Source organism: Bufo gargarizans, chromosome 4 (assembly GCF_014858855.1).
Source record: "Bufo gargarizans isolate SCDJY-AF-19 chromosome 4, ASM1485885v1, whole genome shotgun sequence".
Taxonomy (NCBI): domain Eukaryota; kingdom Metazoa; phylum Chordata; class Amphibia; order Anura; family Bufonidae; genus Bufo; species Bufo gargarizans.
Genome location: NC_058083.1, coordinates 457,792,971 through 457,807,090, shown reverse-complemented (window position 1 = coordinate 457,807,090; position 14,120 = coordinate 457,792,971).

Here is a 14,120-nt window from a genome sequence, read left to right as displayed (position 1 = left end):
CGGTTCCTGTCGTAGCAAATGTGAAAGTCACACTGCCTCCCCATTAAGTTCTATGGCTGTAGTGCTACACTGAAATCCTTAGTCGTGTGACACCTTTCACACCCATGCTCCCGTTGTAGCCCTAGCCTTATATGTCGACAGCCAGAGAACAGCTTTTTGCTTAAAGGGGTTGCCCCACGAAAAATATTGTACGTTTTTAAATCACCTAGATCTGAATTTTTTATAATTGCATGTAATTAAAAAATTTGTATAGTCACTGAGTTATTTACTGAGATGGCCGCACATACTCAGTTTAATCCTTGATATCTCATAGATAGGTAGACCATGGACACTCCCTCTTAGCTTCTGCAGAAAAGACACTCCCCTTGAGCTGTCAGCTTGATATAAATCTAGCAGAGCAATGAAGGGAGATCTCTGGATCCATATGAGGTTGGGGCAGACTGGGAACTTAAAGTGGCCCCAGAAAAAAACCTAAAAGTGGCCACTGGCCACATATTCTAGATGGGTCAACACATGCATGGAAGGGTAACATAAATAGGCAAGGCCAGCAACTATGTAGTGCAGAACAAAATACCGGCCCAAAAGAACCGAATACTAAAGTGCAGCACAAAATACTGCATGCATGAAACTGTATCAACGTCCTGAGGACGGCAAGACAGTTGATTTCAGGAGGGCACCTAAGGCTGATGGCCAGGTACATAAATGCCTGATACTCCTACATTATTCTGAGAGCATCATATTTTTATATACCTGGCTGGGAGCCATGAAGGCCTTGGGTGACACCCTGGGCATTGGCCCACCGGGAAATTTCCCTGTAGGGTTTATGGCCAGTCCGCCCTTGATGTGGGATACAGGGTATTATATTTTTACATTAGTAATGGGATAATCCCTTTAAATTACCTATTTAAAATCACGTTAGAATTTTTGGTGAGTTTTTTTTTTATATTTCCATGCCACTATCTATATTAAACAAAATGTACATAATCATGCAATTTTCACATTGTCCACTAGGTCTAATAATAGGCCATGGTTTCCTGTTCTGTATAAGTAACTTTTAAGTAGCCATTCTCATTATCAGAACAGGCAGAATTACAATGTCAAGTAACACCTCTATATAGATAACACAGAATCCATCATTCAGAATAGCTTATGTACTCCCTCCTGACTTCTGCACAGGTCACAGATCATGCCTAGAAAACTCTTCCATAGAAGTCAATGGGGTCCCCTCCTGTCCATTGTGTCTGTGGCCCATGTGGCTGCTCTGAAAAGACAGGAATTCTTGATATATTTTAGGCCTAGTGGCCACTGTGAAAACTGCAGGATTATATAACGTATACAGTCAGGTCCATAAATATTGGGACATCGACACAATTCTAACATGTTTGGCTCTATACACCACCACAATGGATTTGAAATGAAACAAACAAGATGTGCTTTAACTGCAGACTGCCAGCTTTAATTTGAGGGTATTTACATCCAAATCAGGTGAACGGTGTAGGAATTACAACAGTTTGCATATGTGCCTCCCACTTGTTAAGGGACCAAAAGTAATGGGGCAGAATAATAATACTTAGTTGGTTGCAAATCCTCTGCAGTCAATTACAGCCTGAAGTCTGGAACGCATAGACATCACCAGACGCTGGGTTTCATCCCTGGTGATGCTCTGCCAGGCCTCTACTGCAACTGTCTTCAGTTCCTGCTTGTTCTTAGGGCATTTTCCCTTCAGTTTTGTCTTCAGCAAGTGAAAAGCATGCTCAATCGGATTCAGGTCAGGTGATTGACTTGGCCATTGCATAACATTCTTCTTCTTTCCCTTAAAAAAACTCGTTGGTTGCTTTTGTGAAGTGCATTTAATGAGTTCAACTTCTGAAGCATTTGGCTGAATATGAGCAGATAATATTGCCCGAAACACTTCAGAATTCATCCTGCTGCTTTTGTCAGCAGTCACATCATCAATAAATACAAGAGAACCAGTTCCATTGGCAGCCATACATGCCCACGCCATGACACTACCACCACAATGCTTCACTGATGAGGTGGTATGCTTAGGATTATGAGCAGTTCCTTTCCTTCTCCATATTCTTCTCTTCCCATAACTCTGGTACAAGTTGATCTTGGTCTCATCTGTCCATAGGATGTTGTTCCAGAACTGTAAAGGCTTTTTTAGATGTTGTTTGGCAAACTCTAATCTGGCCTTCCTGTTTTCGAGGCTCACCAATGGTTTACATCTTGTGGTGAACCCTCTGTATTCACTCTGGTGAAGTCTTCTCTTGATTGTTGACTTTGACACACATACACCTACCTCCTGGAGAGCGTTCTTGATCTGCCCAACTGTTGTGAAGGGTGTTTTCTTCACCAGGGAAAGAATTCTTCGGTCATCCACCACAGTTGTTTTCCGTGGTCTTCTGGGTCTTTTGGTGTTGCTGAGCTCACCGGTGCGTTCCTTCTTTTTAAGAATGTTCCAAACAGTTGTTTTGGCCAGGCCTAAAGTTTTTGCTAGTTCTCTGATGGGTTTGTTGTGTTTTTTCAGCCCAATGATGGCTTGCTTCACGGATAGTGACAGCTCTTTGGATCTCATCTTGAGAGTTGACAGCAACAGATTCCAAATGCAAATAGCACACTTGAAATGAATTATGGACCGTTTATCTACTCATTGTATTTGGGATAATGAGGGAATAACACACACCTGGCCATGGAACAGCTGAGAAGCCAATTGTCCCATTACTTTTGACCCTTAACAAGTGGGAGGCACATATGCAAACTGTTGTAATTCCTACACCGTTCACCTGATTTGGATGTAAATACCCTCAAATTAAGGCTACTTTCACATTTGCGTCGGGGTTCTGCTTGTGAGTTCCGTTTAAAGGCTCTCACAAGCGGCCCTGAACGCATCCGTACTGCCCTAATGCATTCTGAGTGGATGTGGATCCGCTCAGAATGCATCAGTCTGGCAGCGTTTGGGCTCCGCTCCACTCAGCAGGCGGACACAATATGGCTCAATTTTCAAACGGATCCGTCCTGAAATTGACTTTCAATGTAAAGTCTAGACGGATCCGTCTGCGGCTACTTTCACACTTAGAATTTTTTTTACAATATAATGCAGACGGATCCGTTCTGAACGGATCCATCGTCTGCATTATATGAGCGGATCCGTCTCAGATGGATCCGCTCTGAACGCAAATGTGAAAGTAGCCTAAAGCTGACAGTCTGCAGTTAAAGCACATCTTGTTTGTTTCATTTCAAATCCATTGTGGTGGTTTATAGAGCCAAAAATCTTAGAATTGTGTCGATGTCCCAATATTTATGGACCTGACTGTAAATTATTACCTGATTCCACTATCAACCCACATTTGGATGATAAGTACTAATACAATGAGTTCAAGAGGCTAATATCATACCCGCTCCTCGTACCCGTATACGCAGGTAGTGGGTGTTGATTACTCTCCCAGTTGCAGAAACGTAGTGTGTCAATGGATGGTTCACGTGCTGTAGACTGCACCAAGTAGTCTTTATTAGTCAGCGATACAGCGTATCTCCCGGGCAGAAGCATTACTCCTTATGCCGATATTCTCACTTGAACACAATAATTTATAATGCATTAATTTATATTGTATTACTAGTAACATTTCTGCAGAGGTAGAGGTACACTGTGTTACCGCAGCGCTGTCATAAGTAAGGAGTAGGATCGCTACTGCCAAACATATATAGCAGCTGTTCAAGATTATATACAATTTAATATAGTGACATGGAAATTGACATGGAAAAACAACTCAAAAAATATGTTTAACATAATAAATAGAGATGAGCGAATTTCTCAAAATTTGATTTGGTCGGTTCGCTGAATTTTCCGAAAAGATTCGATTTGATCTAAATTTATTTGTGGCGAATCGCTTTAAAAAACAGCTATTTCCTGGCTGCAGAGAGCGTGTATAGTGGTGTAGAACACTGTGCCTTGCAAAACACGCATAGGGAGTCTGCTGTGGTAGTGAAACAATACTGTGAGTCAGTATGACATGTAGATGACAGGCGTCGCTCTTAGAATTACTGGACACTTCATTCATTTGGTCAATTACGGGGCCAAAACTGACCAAATAACTCATGTGTGAACTCAGCCTTACAGGTCAATGTTAGCGCCAGGTATAAAGATCAGTGCAGAGGCCCAAAATCTACTATAGCTTGAAAGAGCACACTCCTTTTACACCGTCGTCAGCTGATTCCACATAGATGTCTACAGAACCTGTTCTATTAAACACTTATACAAGTAGAGCCCCCCTACAGAGTGGAGAGGGTGTCAGCAGTAAGTTTGTGTTGACGTCACAGATTATTTTGCCCTTCCCCTGATCAGAACAATAACCCCCAAAAAACAGATCCTGTCTATTGAGCCTCCGCCTTCACTCAGTCAGCTTTTGGTCATTAATCCATCAGTATTGCCAAAGCCCCAAAAAAACAGGAGTTGACAAAAACAGAGATGACACATAAATGGAATATTTGCATGTCTTCTGTGTTTTGTACCCACTCCTGCTTTTGGCTACCAAATCATAAGCCAATTCTGATGCAAAATAGGGACCATGCTGGAAAGGGAGGAGAAGACGCAAGTCACTTACATCACTGGGCTCGGCGTATGCCAGGTGGCAGAGTTTAGGCTGATGGCCTTAGCGGGACGCACCGTTTTACTGGCTAGAGCAGCGCTAAAGCCTGGCCATGCGTGGCGGTGACATCACCACGCTTCCTAACAGCCCCATGGAGAGCCCCGGTACGTCACCAGATCTCCAAAAAAATGCCTTTGCCCTGCACGATTTAGCGCAGGGCAAAGGAGAGCATCGAAGCATGAACTGCTCCGATGCTCAAGTCAGGGGGGCTGCAGGGGTGAAAATTGAGGTATGTCTGGGTTCAGCTCTGAACCTGGACAACCCCTTTAAATAATATTATTTATAATAAATAATATATATATATATATATATATATACTAATACCTTTTATTACTTAGAATGGCTTGTTTTGTTTGGGGAGCAATCATTAGGATAAATAAAATGGCCGCCGTCCTATCAGTACACACAAAACCTGACCTAATCACACAGGAGGACAAGTTACTTCACCATATTGAGCCATAGTGCTGCTTCATCCTCCTCTCTGCTCTGCTCATCAGGAATCATGATCCTGAGAACAGGTGAATCTCTGTGGGAATGGAGAAGATGAGGAGACATGAAAGGTGGTTGAGGTAGGGGTAATAAGCAGCAGCACTTGTTTACAGTCTCCATTACCACACCCCACATTATCACAGCCTGTCCTGTCTGATCTCTCTGTACTTCATGTCTCCTCATGAACTAAATTCCCTAGAGATTCAGCTAAAGTTCTTATCTTTTGTGTTCAGGATCATAATCCCTGACAAATAGAACAGAGAGGAGGATGAGGCAGTTCTTTACCTCAGTGTTGTAAAGTAACTTGTCCTCATGTGTGATCAGGACAGGTTTTGTGTGAACTAATGAGACAGCGGCCATTTTGTTTCCCCTGATGATTGCTCCCCAGACAAAACAAGCCAATATAGATAATTATAATGAAAGGTGAAATATGTGAGAATATATTTATAATAAAGTAATATTTAAGTATTTTCATTTTCTTAATTCCTGGAGAACTCCTTTAAAGGGGTTGTCCGGGTTCAGAGCTGAACCCGGACATCCCTCCATTTTCACCCTGGCAGCCCCCCTGACAGGAGCATCGGAGCAGTTCATGCTCCGATGCTCTCCTTTGCCCTGCGCTAAATTGCACAGGGCAAAGGCATTTTTAGGAGTTCCGGTGACATACCGGGCCTCTCCATGGGGCTGACAGGAACCCCGGTGACGTCACCGGCACTGATGGGCGGGATTTAGCTCTGCCCTAGCCAGTAAAACGAGCTAAAGCCCGCCCCTCATAGCCAGGTGACGTCACCGAACACACTGCCGGGCGGAAGTTACCGCCCGGCAGTGTGTTATTGAAAACAAAAGAGCCCGTGTCCTGCGAGATTTAGCGCAGGGCACGGGGGCGCATCGGAGCATGAGATGCTCCGATGCTAGGCTCAGGGGGCTGCCTGGGTGAAAATAAGGGTATGTCCGGGTTCAGCTCTGAACCCGGACAACCCCTTTAAAGGATAACTGTCATATTTTTTATTTTATTTGCTATTTTATTAGAGCTAGGCATGTATACCTGAGTTAGTCTGTCAATGATTGTTGAAAAGATCTCAATTACCTTAAAATAACAGCTTTCGTTAATGTCTCCTGTCCCTTTCCACTGCTCCCTTAAAAGACCGTTGCTATGGATCATCTGTCTCCGGCTAGGAAGACAGAGGGGCGGTCCTTCACATTGCATGCCTGCATTAGGCTTCAGAGTGAGGAGGCGTGTCTCTCAGTAATCCAATCTGATTGGCTGGCAGGAAGCTGCTGGCTACAGCAAGTTTGTATGTGACCTGAGGGAATGCAGTTTTGGCCTAAGAGAAACTGGCAGAGGAGCCATCTTGAGAAGATCCTCATAATGTAGGATTCAAAACAGCTGTAACTAAGGGGAAAACTCAAGGTAAACAGTGGTAAGTGAAGAAACTAAAGATTGCTTTATGCAATATAAAAATTCAAATCCTTCCCCTGGATAAAAATAAACAATAAAAAAAATCCCATATCCTATACTAAGAATGGGGTAACAGAAAAAAAAAATCAAAATGGCAAATTCACCAATTTTTCATTGTTTCACTCCCAAAAAAGGAATAAAAAGTGACCACAAAGTCATACACACCCAAAAATATATATATAAAAAAAATACCTGCCTGCAAAAAATTAGCTGCCATAAACTAACGTAGACATAACTATAAAAAGTTATAGAGTTCAGAATATGGCAATAAAAAATAATTGTTTCATAGAGAGCACCTATCCTGAGTAAAATTATATAATACATTGTATTGATAAATTATTAAATAAAATATAAATACATAGAATGGGTATTGCCGGAAAAAAAAATTGAGGAAAACCACAACCAAAAATCTTCCGTGCAGAGTGCACCCCAGCGGTGCTTATAACACTCAAGGTCTCATAAAAATATATAAGGGAGAACAGTATCAATTGTCTTACATAATATTGAACCAATAATATAGAGCATGTGTAGAGTCGAAGATTACTGGAATGAGTCGTGACAAAGAATACAATGTCACTCATATAGTCGCTCACTGGCACCAATATTCAAATAGACGACATTACAGCCAGGTGTGAATAGCAGCATACACGTATCAAATGTAGGGCAAAAAACATCTCATGTTAATAAAGCAAAAGATCTACTGTAGTAGAAATATGCAATGCCACCTACATAGACTGTAGTAGAAATATGCAATGCCACCTACATATACTGTAGTAGAAATATGCAATGCCACCTACATATACCGTAGCTGCCTCTTTACAGAAACAATGACATATGCTATGACAAATAGTAAATAAAGCAATAATAATTTGTCAATAACAGAAACTGAAATAAACAGCCGATCAATACAATTGATCTAACAAGCACATATCCTGAGACATACTGAGAGTGTGGTGCAGCACTGCCAGGAAGAATTACCACCTCGACTCGAGTTTCACCTGGTGGCTTCGTCGGGGGGTGTCTAATGATTCAAATGGCTAGATATATAGGCAACTACTCCAGGAGATTGATCGTAACCCTATTAGGCCCACATAAAACATGCAAGCTGGTGCAACAACATGGTGATGTGTTCCACCAGTCCACAATCATGCCACGGCACTTTTTTAGGTCACGTGATGTCCAATAAACATGTCAGACACACGTGATCCCGGCTGCACATCTATGTAGCGTGTCCCAGCCGGTGGAACACAGCACACCAGGGATGTGCGTCTGTGCATGAAGGAGGACAAGCCCCTCCACCATATAGCATAGATGCACAAGCCCATGACATGACAAAATTATATATGCATATCTGTGATACAATCTGTAAAAAAATAAAAGGATATATTATGTAAGGGATCGCTGTACTTGGGGGGGTCATTCTCACAAGAATCGTTGTCCACCGCAGCTTTCGGGGCCAAACTGTGCATTTATTGGGACATTTTTCATACACTGAACAGTCCAGTTAATAATCACTGGGTGTGATGAGGTTCCCACATACATCAAAACAAATACCTGCCTGGCTGGGCTCTCACTACACCTGTTAACGTGGCCCTGACTCAGCCACACAACCCTGTTCACACACGGAACCCATATGCGGCTATTTCTCAGCCCGTAGTTCCCCAGCCTCTCCGGCTGTAATCAATCTCATACCTGTATGGGGAAGTGTGGCCCAACAGTCCTCCCGACTCTGGCCTTGTGACCCTTGAATCCCGGCGTCGCGGCGTTCCCCACACTTCGGGCTGTCACAGTGCCCCAGGGTCTCTCACCCTTGCGAGCTGAGACCACGCACAGAGCCTCTGCTCTGGGTCTCTGTATCTCCCAGCGTATCTCTCCCCAGACTGACAGATTTTCATGTCCAAACTGTGCATTTATTTTGACAGTCTTCTTATAAAGGATAGTCCAGTTATACATCACTGGGTGGGGTGAGGTTCCCGCACCGCCAACACTTAAAACACAAATAAACTCCTGCCCGTCTAGGAGCTACCTAAACACAATACGTCCCTACCTCACTCATAGAGCTCAGTTCACACATGGACAACATATGCGGCTTTCCTCAGCCAACAGCAATACTGCAGCCTCAAGGCTGTGGCAACTTCCAGTACCTTTTGGGGGAGTGTGGCCCAGTAGTCCTCCAGATGCTGGGCGTGCAACCCTCGTTCTTTAGGTCCTCCAAACCTCTGCTTCACAAAACAGTCTTGCTCTCCCTCCTCAGACTGACCTACTCTGAGGCGCTTTATGCCAGCCTGATTACAGCAGGCCTCACCTGCGATCGCCTCAGGTAGAAAGGAAAACCCGTACTGGAAGGGTGTGGACTGGCAACTCCCTCTACCAAGCCTAGCCACCAGTCCAAGTAAAATCCAGCCCAGAAAATGTAAACAAAAATGTCTTAGCAAACTATGCTTTGCTGAGACTACTGCCATTCTCTGGATTTTATCTGTCTCACCCATCTGAGGTACCTGAAGTGGGACAACACACCTTCCAGCACTGTTCACATTACCACAATATATATATCCCAAACGCAGCATAAGAATAAACATGTGACAATTAAGGTGACAATGTACTCATCATCTAAATACATAAATATAATATTTAGAAAACAAAAAAAAATATTTCTTATTTGGAAATTCGTTCACGCTTGGTTTACTGGTAAAAGGTGAATTGCGTTATGGATTCCGTTACCACGGACCATAACGCAGTTCTATGACGGAATGCATAAGGGAATGCCTCTAAAGGTTTTCTGTTATTCATTCCGTCATAATAGAAGTATATGCGGACACACAAAAATCTACACAGATGTGGTGTCATTTTAATCGGACTGACCTGGATAATGAACGGCACAAGTCAGTTTTATTGCATATGGAACACCGTAAAACTAAAACCCATAAAAATGTGGTGGAATTGCCTTTTTTTTTGATTTGACCCCATTTGGAATGTTTTAGTGTAGCTTCACACTACATTGTATACAGCAGTAACTTGTGCCATTAGAAAGGACAACTTGTCCCACAAAAAAAAAGTCCTCAAACAGGAGGTGTTCATACAACTCTGTGTTGTAAAATTCCTCTATTAGGGCTCATGTACATGAACATATTTTCTTTTCGTGTCCGTTCCGTTTTTTTTTGCGGCCCATGTGCATTCCGTTTCTGGATGTCCGTATTTCCGTTCCGCAAAAAAATAGAACATGTCCTATTATTGCCCGCATTACGGACAAGGGTAGGACTGTTCTATTAAGGGCCAGCTGTTCCGCAAAATATGGAATCCCCACGGATGTCCTCCGTATTTTTTGCAGACCGCAAAATACATACAGTCGTGTGCATGAGCCCTTACTCCTACTAGGTTTATGAAGGAAATTCTAGTAGTCTGCAATAAAGGTCAAACCTGGGACCTTCAGTTGGTTGGTATGTCCTTGCACAGTCTGACACTATCCAATCAGTGCTAACTGTGGCTGGCAGTGGTAGACGGTGCAGGAACCCCCTTCCCCCGCAAATGGTAACACCCAGTTGGACCGTAAAAGGGTCCTCTGTGAATACAGATTTTTCAGCAAGCCCCCGAAGCCTTCATCCATAAACAGAAGATTCGTACTTACCTGCTCCCCATCACTCTGGTCCACTGCAATGCCTCTGCTCCGTCCACATTCTAGTCCCTTGCTCGTTTTCTTCCGACACTGCATGGGAATGGCCGCATGCTCCGCTGCAGCCAATGACTGGCTTCAGCGGTGACATACAGCTTCAGGCCACATCACCGCTGAAGCCAGTCATTAGCTGCATGGAGCATGTATCCGTATTCCTGGAGAACCCCTTTAATTGCAAACTGCTGGCCATTCATTCGTACACTTTTAGAAGGAATAACAGAGGAATGGCCTAAAATAAAGTTCACAAGAATCAATGTTCCAGAACGGTTATGACGTGAGGAATGCAAGTACAGTAGCTACTAAACCAGACAAGTCAGATCAATAAAACTGAGGCTACATTTTTCTTCATTTTCTACATCCATTTGATAATCCAGAACATCTTCCGTATACTACAAACTGGATTCCAAAAAAGTTGGGACACTATACAAATCGTGAATAAAAACTAAATACAATGATGTGGAGGTGCCAACTTCTAATATTTTATTCAGAATAGAACATAAATTACGGAACAAAAGTTTAAACTGAGAAAATGTACCATTTTAAGGGAAAAATATGTTAAATCAGAATTTCATGGTGTCAACAAATTCCCAAAAAGTTGGGACAAGGCCATTTTCACCACTGTGTGGCATCTCCCCTTCTTCTTACAACACTCAACAGACGTCTGGGGACCGAGGAGACCAGTTTCTCAAGTTTAGAAATAGGAATGCTCTCCCATTCTTGTCTAATACAGGCCTCTAACTGTTCAATCGTCTTGGGCCTTCTTTGTTGCACCTTCCTCTTTATGATGCGCCAAATGTTCTCTATAGGTGAAAGATCTGGACTGCAGACTGGCCATTTCAGTACCCGGATCCTTCTCCTACGCAGCCATGATGTTGTGATTGATGCAGAATGTGGTCTGGCATTATCTTGTTGAAAAATGCAGGGTCTTCCCTGAAAGAGATGACGTCTGGATGGGAGCATATGTTGTTCTAGAACCTGAATATATTTTTCTGCATTGATGGTGCCTTTCCAGACATGCAAGCTGCCCATGCCACACGCACTCATGCAACCCCATACCATCAGAGATGCAGGCTTCTGAACTGAGCGTTGATAACAACTTGGGTTGTCCTTGTCCTCTTTGGTCCGGATGACATGGCGTCCCAGATTTCCAAAAAGAACTTTGAATCGTGACTCGTCTGACCACAGAACAGTCTTCCATTTTGCCACACTCCATTTTAAATGATCCCTGGCCCAGTGAAAACGTCTGAGCTTGTGGATCTTGCTTAGAAATGGCTTCTTCTTTGCACTGTAGAGTTTCAGCTGGCAACGGCGGATTTCCTTTACAGTAGCATTCCTGTTTGTGGTGCAGTGTCGTTTAAGGGCCCGGAGATCACGGGCATCCAGTATGGTTTTACGGCCTTGACCTTACGCACAGAGATTGTTCCAGATTCTCTGAATCTGCGGATGATGTTATGCACAGTTGATGATGATAGATGCAAAGTCTTTGCAATTTTTCGCTGGGTAACACCTTTCTGATATTGCTCCACTATCTTTCTGCGCAACATTGTGAGAATTGGTGATCCTCTACCCATCTTGGCTTCTGAGAGACACTGCCACTCTGAGAAGCTCTTTTTATACCCAATCATGTTGCCAATTGACCTAATTAGTGTTAATTGGTCTTCCAGCTCTTCGTTATGCTCAAATTTACTTTTTCCATCCTCTTATTGCTACTTGTCCCAACTTTTTTGGGATTTGTTGACACCGTGAAAATTTGAATCAACGTATTTTTCCTTTAAAATGATACATTTACTCGGATTAAACGTTTGATCTGTCATCTACGTTCTATTACAAATAAAATATTGACATTTACAATCTCCACATCATTGCATTCAGTTTTTATTCACAATTTGTTTAGTGTCCCAACTTTTTTGGAATCCGGTTTGTATTTGAAAGAAGGTAAAATATTGTATAGATGAAAGAAAAAAAACAATCACCGGACGCGCATTGTCATCTCCTGCACAGGACAAGGTCTTCTCAGGACACAGCCTGCAGTGTAAGCTCGGCTCGTCGCCTCTTTCAAGGTTACCTCCTCAACGCATTGTAAATTGACATTGTTCATCACGTACGCTGTAAAACTATTCACAATCCGGAGGAATATGATTAACCTCTGCTAATTATGAAGCAAATAGGGGGAACATAATGGTGGAGCCAGTGCTGGATTGAGGTAAGTGGGGTCCCACACATAGCTATAGGGTCTGGTGGTGCCTAAAGACACCAATAGGTGGGAAGGGGGGGGGGGTTCTCTGCTGCAGTTTTTGCATCAGGGCCCATATTTTACTCATTACTATCATCTCGTTTGTGTATTTTGTGCTGCTTCCTTTGAATAAAATGAGTCTATAACAAATTCTGTAGTCAATTTGGGAAATCTTACAATACAGCATTAAGTCAGCGTGCATAGCGGTATTCATTTATGTTATACAGATATAACGGTAATATTTGGTATGAATCTAATTGGACGGCTATAGAAGCCCTTATTGCTATTCTATAGGCATCTAAGAACATGAGTAGGTGCAAATACGCATCTTACCGGGCTGAGGAGAAACTGGATATTAACTGTAGACTCTGGGGAAATAAAGCCTGCAGGAAACTAATTACCCGGTCAGAAATTCAGGATTCTTCAAGAAAGGCTTTGGCAGAAATGAATGGATATTTGGAGAATATGATACATACCACATATTTGAAGATGCTGCAAAAGTATGAAAAGACTTAGCCCTCAGCAGCCTTTCACATGAGTCGCTTGGAGATATAGCTTTTTTTGTACTTTCAGCTATCATCATTCAATAGAATGTTATGTAAATCACTAGTGCATCTTCAGGATGGCGCTCATCATACAAGCAGGCCCTTCCATGGTGCAGTAGGTAATACAGGCACTGAATGGCTTCCTCTACTTGTTGCTGCCCTAGGTGGAGCTCCATGGATACAGATGTATTTGTAAAACAAATACTAGCTGTATAAATCTATTTGCAGTTAGCTCCCCCTTGTGGTGGCTGCATACTGGTATCATTTACAACATAAAGGAATTCTGAAATTAATGAGCATAGCATGTTGGATCTAAAATGTAATGGTAGACATTAGCATTAAAAACATGCACTGCATTAGGTGCGACCCATTCTAGTTGTTGCTATGGGGTTTTATGAATTCTGTGAACACAACTGCCTGGGGCCTAGATTATAGTAAAGGGGTTGTCGCACAAAAAATATTCCATAGTTTTCAAACCAGCACCTGGATATGAATACTTTTGTAATTGCGTGTAATTAAAGATTTAGTGTAGCCACTGAGTTACTCAATAAAATGTATCTGTATAGCGCCACCTGCTGTTTTTTTTCTTATTTCTTTGACCTGCTCACTGAGAAGGCCGCACATGCTCAGTTTCATCCTTCAACTGCCTGCTAAGTTGTGGTTGTGAAAGCATGCGCACGCCCCCTGAGCTGTCAGCTTGATTTAAATCTAGCAGAGCAATGACTGGGGAGATCTCTGGATCCATGTGCGGTACCGGGCTGGTTCTAGCTTTGTTAGAAAGAGGTTGTCATGTACTCATTTTCATTTTTTACATTAATCATGGGATAACTCCTTTAAGCTAGCCATTACTTATGGAGGGGTTTCCACTAATGTAATGCTATTCTATATTTCTTTATACTTAGGACTGTGTTCTATACTTAGGACTGTGTTCACACAATGAGGCTGTGTCATGATGTGGTTTTTTCGCTGCAGTTTTCTAAAAATGAAAAAGTGAATGCGGAAAAGTGTGGCAAAAACTGCATCATGACCTAAGCTCAGACTTAGGCTGGTATTACACCAGCAGATGATTGTCGTGAAA